The sequence below is a fragment of the Priapulus caudatus genome, unplaced genomic scaffold (assembly GCF_000485595.1).
Source record: "Priapulus caudatus unplaced genomic scaffold, Priapulus_caudatus-5.0.1 Scaffold2959, whole genome shotgun sequence".
NCBI classification, from domain to species: Eukaryota; Metazoa; Priapulida; class Priapulimorpha; order Priapulimorphida; family Priapulidae; genus Priapulus; species Priapulus caudatus.
Genome location: NW_014580020.1, coordinates 21,302 through 28,344, shown reverse-complemented (window position 1 = coordinate 28,344; position 7,043 = coordinate 21,302). Strand labels below are relative to the sequence as shown.

The 7,043-nt window shown below is 48.8% G+C and overlaps 1 long non-coding RNA gene across 1 annotated transcript in view; it reads left to right on the top strand.

Moving 5' to 3' along the window:
- The first annotated feature begins 1,626 nt into the window (after positions 1-1,626).
- The window catches only part of LOC106819197, a 24,686-nt gene continuing 19,269 nt past the window's right edge, over positions 1,627-7,043 (top strand). The window contains exons 1-2 of the long non-coding RNA XR_001395373.1: positions 1,627-1,690; positions 3,818-4,022. This is a non-coding gene — a long non-coding RNA (uncharacterized LOC106819197). The remainder of the gene's footprint in view (positions 1,691-3,817; positions 4,023-7,043) is intronic.

Genomic DNA, 7,043 nt, shown 5'->3' with positions numbered 1-7,043 from the left:
TTGGAATTAAATCATGCCCCCGCAGCGGTCGCATTTCAATTATTGGATATAGTATATCACTATACTACTCCTATAGTAGTAATTATATATATATATATGCCGGGGTTTCATTGTTGTATGCTTGTACCGTAACAAAGCGTGTGCTACTATAGATATGGAAAATCGGCTGAAACAAGATAACGTTGCCGTAAACGTAATGGAATCGATGACGTTGGAATTCGCGTTGGACGTTGCACTAGTGCTGCCATCTGTTGGAACGCAAGCATAATAGAATGCAAATGATGTACCGGAGCCGTCGCTGTTGGAGGAAGAAGCAACACGGGCAACATTTCACCATCAGCTTTATTACCGCGTAGCACCGTCATAGTTATCATAGGCACAGTGTCGGCGGAAAAACTGCAGCATGCACATGCACACACCACATACACGTGCGCACACACACACGCGCGCACGAACGCACGCACGTACGCACACACACACACACACACACACACACACACACACACACACACACACACACACACACACACACACACACACACACACACACACACTCACCATCACAACCCCCCCCCACCCACCCCACCACAACACACCACACGCACGCACCACCGCGACGCACGCACTGCACCACCCAGGACCCCCAGGCACTCAACCACACCACCCACCGACACGTACGCACGCACTGGCAGGAGCACACACACGCCGAACCACACACACACAGCACACACACACACACACCACACGCACGCTACAAACACGACACCGTGCACACAACACGACACAACACACCCACCACACACACACGCACACAGCACACACGCCGACACGTCTAACGCAGCGGCAGCGCCACGACACCACGCCGCTGGCCGACACCGCCCGCCGCCGCGGCGCCCCGAGGGCGGAGCCAGCCGCACCCACACCACACACACCACACACAGCACACACCACACACACACGGGCACTTGCCAGTCGCCCGCGCGCCCCACGCAACGCCAAGACACACGCACACGACACACAGCACCACAACACACCCCAGCACACACACAACACCGCGCGCACAACACACACACACCCACACACACACACACACACACACAATACGACACGCACGCATGCACACCCACACACACATACGACACAGCGACACACACACCCACACACACCACAACACGACACAACACACCACACACAGCACACAATCACACACGCACACACACAGCACACACAACAAACATCCAACACACCGACACACAAATCACATCGCACGCCACACCGAAGCACGCACGCACGCACACCACACACAACACGTACGCACACAGCCCCACACCGCGGCAGCGCCACACACACACACACACCAGCGCACACACAAACACACACCCACACGCACGCACACAGGAGCACGCACGGACGCCACACAAGCAGGAATTCCTGATCATCTATCCATATCCGCATCATCACTTCACGGCTTCACGCGAATAATTGCGAAGTGTTGTAGATTCTCATTTTTTCGGTGATGGCCAACATAATGAAATAAAGTGCCTAATTGGAAGAATCGTGTGGCAAGCCAACCGCTGTGTGAGATGTTCAGCCGTTCTAAAACGTACGCTATTTACTGTTCATGCTAAGCAAATAGCGGCGTTCACTGCACCCCATCACTAAGCCTGCACGAATGAATGCGATACACCTGGTAAGATCGGGTAGATGTAGATGTAGATGTAGATGTAAGATGTAGACGTAGACGGTAGATGTAGATGTAGACGTAGACGTAAGATGTAGATGTAAGAGTAGACGTAGATGTAAGACTGTAGATGTTACGATGTTAGATGAGACGTAGAACGTAGATGTAGATGTATAGATGTTAGATGTTAGATCGTCAGACGTAGAATTGTGATATAGAGTAGATGTAGAGTTTTGGCCTCCTATGCATTGCATCACGGACAAAACAAAACAACAACAAGAGTGCGATATACATCCCGCACCGCGAGCATCATGGACAGACGCTGCAAAAGCTTTGGTCAAGCGTCTGTGCTATGCATAATCTTATCTATATACTATAGCGTCTATTTATATATATATATATAGTATATATATATAGTTATTCCTATACTTGGGTAGGTTTTGGGCAGTATCAGAAGCGGTCCGCGAGCACCAGCCCACAAGAGTATATAAACGGAGATAAAGCCGCTTCATTAGGCGGATATTCGAAGCTGCACGCATAAAATGAGAACATACAACCGGAGTAATTTAAATGCCGCATCAATTACACGGCATCACGCGCGCGGACTGGCGGCGCATCTCTACCGTGTTTAACTAAAATGCGCTCGATGATTTCTAGAACGTGTAAAATTGCAACAGTGGCTACCCAACTTACAAACATCTTAATCGTCTGCAAGTTATGGCTTCCCGTGCGTCATACGTTGCACGCTGGCATCACGCACGCCAATTGTATAGAGTACAGTCGCAATAATTGCGGTTGTTATCTGTGGCCAGCTAATCGTCACTTAATGAGAAACAAACTCACGTGTGCGGCCGATGTATCGGTTGACAGCCTGCAAGAGGAGAGAGTCCGGGAGAGGGTAGAAGAGAAGGGGAGCAGCGGAAAGAGAGAAGAGAGAGCTGCAGGAAGAGAGGAGAGAGAGAGAGAGAGAGAGAGAGGAAGTAAAGACAGCGGGAGACAAAGATACAGCGAGAGACAGCGAGAGACAAGAAGAGAGGGCGAGAGCAGAGAGAAACGAGAGACACAGAGAGCGACAGGAAAGAGACGAGTGACAAAGGAGTGATCAAAGAGAGCGAGAAAGAGAGCGAGAGAGAGAGAGAGAGAGGATGAACAGAGAGAGAAGAGAATGAGAGATAGAGAGAATGACAGAGAGAGAGAGAGAGAGAGCAGAGCAGAGAGAGGAGAAGAGAGAGAGAGAGCGTTACAGAGAGAGAGAGAGAGAGAGAGAGAGAGAGAGAGAGAGAGAGATGAGAGAGAGAGAGCGTGTTACGAGAGAGAGAGAGGAAGAGAGAGAGAGAGAGAGGAGAGACGAGAGAGAGAGAGGAGAGAGAGTGAACAGAGAAAGAGAGAAGGAGAAGAGAGGGAAGAGAGAGGAGTGACAGAGAGCAGAGAGCGACGCCGAGGCGAGAGCGAGATGAGAGAGAGAGGACCATCGCAGATAGAGAGAGAGAGAGAGAGCAGAGAGAGATGAGCAGAGACGCAGAGCCGAGAGGGGGATGAGAGATAGGAGCAGCGAGAAGAGAACAGAGAGAGAGAGAGAGAGAGACAGAGAGAGAGAGAGAGAGAAAGAGCGAGCGGAGAGAGAGAGAGGAGAGCAGAGAGAGAGAGAGAGAGAGAGAGAGAGAGAGGAGAGAGAGAGAGAGAAGAGAGAGAAGAAAGAGGGAAGAGTGAGGGCGAGAGAGAGAGAGAGAGAGAGAGAGAGAGGGAGAGAGAGAGAGAGCGCGCGAGAAAGGGGAAAACAGGCAAGACGAGTGAGGAGAGAGAAAGTGAACAAGTGTATGTAAATAGTCCAACCAAGCCAGAGCTTGAATAGCCATCATAACAGTGGCCCTGGAACCCGCTACGTCAATACTGATTTCAAACAGACGTACTATATGAACTGTAGCTCATATCAAGTACAAATTCAGATTATATATTAGTTCATATTATAGCTCCTACGCATCACACAAATAGATATATAATTTGGCACGTACGTACTGCACGCGTAGAGTGTAAGTAATTTACATTGGTATGTTATTAGAGCCAGGATTCTACTAGCGAGCACGCGTGCACGAGCGCAAGTACCCGCGCCTCAGGCCGCGCATTATCTGATTGCAGATCTGCATTCATCATAAGCGGAGAGTATCATCGTCATCGTCTCGCTCGTGCGATAGGAGAGACGGAGGGAAGGCAACATGGCGCAGCAGCTGCTACTGAGGAGGCTGGGGTCGTGAGACTGGGAGCATACTACCAACGAGCATGTCTGTCATCATCGGCTGCGATCCCCTTACCGATATCAGATGTACAGCCACAGCACACACAGGTTCATTATTACCACCACTATCAATTATTACCACTACTAATTATACCCACCATCGCTACCAATACCTCTACTACCTATATTATCTTACTCCTGCTATACTACTACTACTACTATCATCCCACTACTACGCTCATTACTCACGACTGACTCACTACTACACTACTACTGCTGCTGCTGCGCTGCCTGCTGCCCCTGCTACTACTACACTCACTGACTATACTACCTAGACTGCTGCTGCTGCTGCTGCTGCTCTGCCTGCGCTCACACTACTACTGACTACTTAAACTACTGCTGGCTACTACTACTACTACTACTACTACTACTACTACTACTACTACTACTACTACTACCACTACTACTACTGTTTTTCACACAAGATCGGTTTACATTAGTTTTCATCGGATGCCAAACATTTTTCAACGTTTTTCGACAATACGGAATGTACATACACCGTATATTATACGGAAATATTACGTATGAATTAGTGATACATGAAAACAATCGGCATAAACTATATTAATTTCTAGTCGTCTATATGATGCACATACTACGCTGTACTGATTCACGTAAACGACGTATATCATTTCTTGGTTACCATCCCTGTAGGTTACCTATCTTGTCTGTAGATTACATGTTGTCATGTAGATATTATCCGGGTACATATAGTGCATATTATATACAACACGGTGTCTGGATATACGTCAGGATAGGTCAGACATGGGCTAACTTAGAACTGATTAGATTTTGGTGGTGATCCGGGATCCAAATTAATCTAATAATTAATTAATTAATTGATAACCTTTTCAGGATAGGTCAGAATGGTAACTTAGAACTTGATTAGCATATTGGTGGTGATCCGGATCCAATGAATTAATAAATTTTTAGTTAGCGTCAGAAATCTGGTAATTGAAGTGATTACATTTTGGTCGTCATCCGATGTATCATATTAATTATTAGATTAATAATTAATTAATTAATAAAATCTATCATCAGCTCCAGAAAATTGAGCTGGCCCTGGCGGAAGTGCTGTGCTCTTCGCGACGTGTCTAGTTTACTAAACATATGAATTGTATTACATGGCACTTATAAGATGATCAGCTATGAGACAATGAAGTATGATAAATTTGTACTTACATGGGCCAAGGCGTAATTGGGCGTATTAATGGTCATGTGTTTACGTGTAATGGCATGTAATTACGTATTGACATGGTATTTAGGCTTTAGGCCTATGATATTGATTCTGTATTCAGGTTCCTTACTCCGCCACGGAGTTAACCGGAGTAAACGGAGGGAGGAAGGTAATGTAATGTCTCGTTGTGTGTGTGTGTGTGTGTGTGGTGGTGTGTGTGTGTGTGTGTGTGTGTGTGTGTGTGTGTGGTGTTGTGTTATGTGTGTCGCAAGTCCGTGCGGCGCGATCGATCGCGCGTCGAGTCAGCAGAGCGCGAAGTCAGTCAGCAGGCAGAGTGAGTCCAGCAGCAACCACGCAGCGAGCGGTGAGTGCAGCAGCCGCCACCCCAGCGAGCGGCCGAGTCAGCTAGCAAGGCTGAGTTCAGTCAGCGCCCAGCCAGCAGCGGAGCGGCGACGAGCCAGCTCGTAAGGCACACACAACATGTTACTTGCTGGCGGAGGTATGTCACTCCCGTGAGTGCCCTCTGTCTAGTTTTGCATTGTGATGTGTATGCGTGCGTGTGTATATTTCCCTAGCCTGTCAAACCGCCATATTCTCGAAGCTTGCAAACTATGTATGTTCTTAAGGGAGCTCGCGTCCCACGGCTATAATGTTGACATATATACACGTCCAGCCTCTCGTCGCACGCGACCTTGGCGGCCGGCCGCGAAATTTTTTCGCGGACCCACCATAGATAGTGTTTGTAAAAATGGTTCTTCATATATAGGGTGGATTATAGCTTAGTGTTAGGCGTTGCGTACGTGTTAGGGTAGGGTTATGGGAAGGGGGGGCGAGCCATCCCCACCTCCTCTTACTTGTTGCTGTGAGAAGTCGAGTTGAATGAGTGCGCGAGTGCTTTGTGGTCCGCGGCACCTCCAAGGGAAAAAAATTTCCCTTGCGGGCCTAGCTGGCTGGCTNCTTTCACGCTTTTCTACTACAATGGGTCATGTTTGTGGACTGGATCAGTTCCTGCCATTTCCTCCGTCTTCCTTCTGCTACGGCTTCAGTTAGTTTCTCACCAGAGTCAAGCGTGTGGTCACCGAACGGATCACTCTGAAAACAGTTTACATAGTCCTCAAAAAGTGCTTCGGAGTCACCCGTCAGACCTGGGATGTAACTTGTGCGGCACCCTCGAGGCATGTTGTTCCTAGATGATTTCTTGATCATCTTTACGAAAGTGTCATAGTTAGTAGGTGGAGCAGGCAGGTGCCGGACTGCATCATCGAGTTCTTTAGNGTGTGTGTGTGTGTGTGTGTGTGTGTGTGTGCATGCATGCGTGCGTGCGTGCGTGCGAACGTTCGTGCGTGCATGCGTGCGTGCGTTCGTGCGTGCGTGCGTGCGTGCGTGCATGTGTGCATGCGTGCGTGCTCGCTCATGACGCGTAAGAGCATGCGTGCGTGCGTGCTCGCTCATGATGCGCGCGTGCACGCGTGCGTGCGTGCATGCATGCGTGTGTGCACGCGTGCGTGCGTGCGTGCGCCGGCGCCCGCGTGCTGACGTCATAATTCCGATGGTTCTGCCAGCTCGCACGTCATTCCCTCAACTCAATCATATCTGAAGTCGACGATACTAGTAACATGTTTGCCGTGACGGCAGCTAGGGGGCGTCGCGCGACCTGCTGGCGGACGAGCAGCGGAAAGTGAGAGCGTGAGTGTGAGCGCATGAACGACGTGTTCGTGCGGAAACGCGACCAATTCCCCGCTCATCCACCGCAGCAGTGTGACATAAAATATGACGATCAGACTTGTCAGCTTTGCAAGAATTGGAATTAAATCATGCCCCTGAGCGCTCGCATTTCAATTATTGGATATATATATATATATATATATATATATATATATATATATATATAT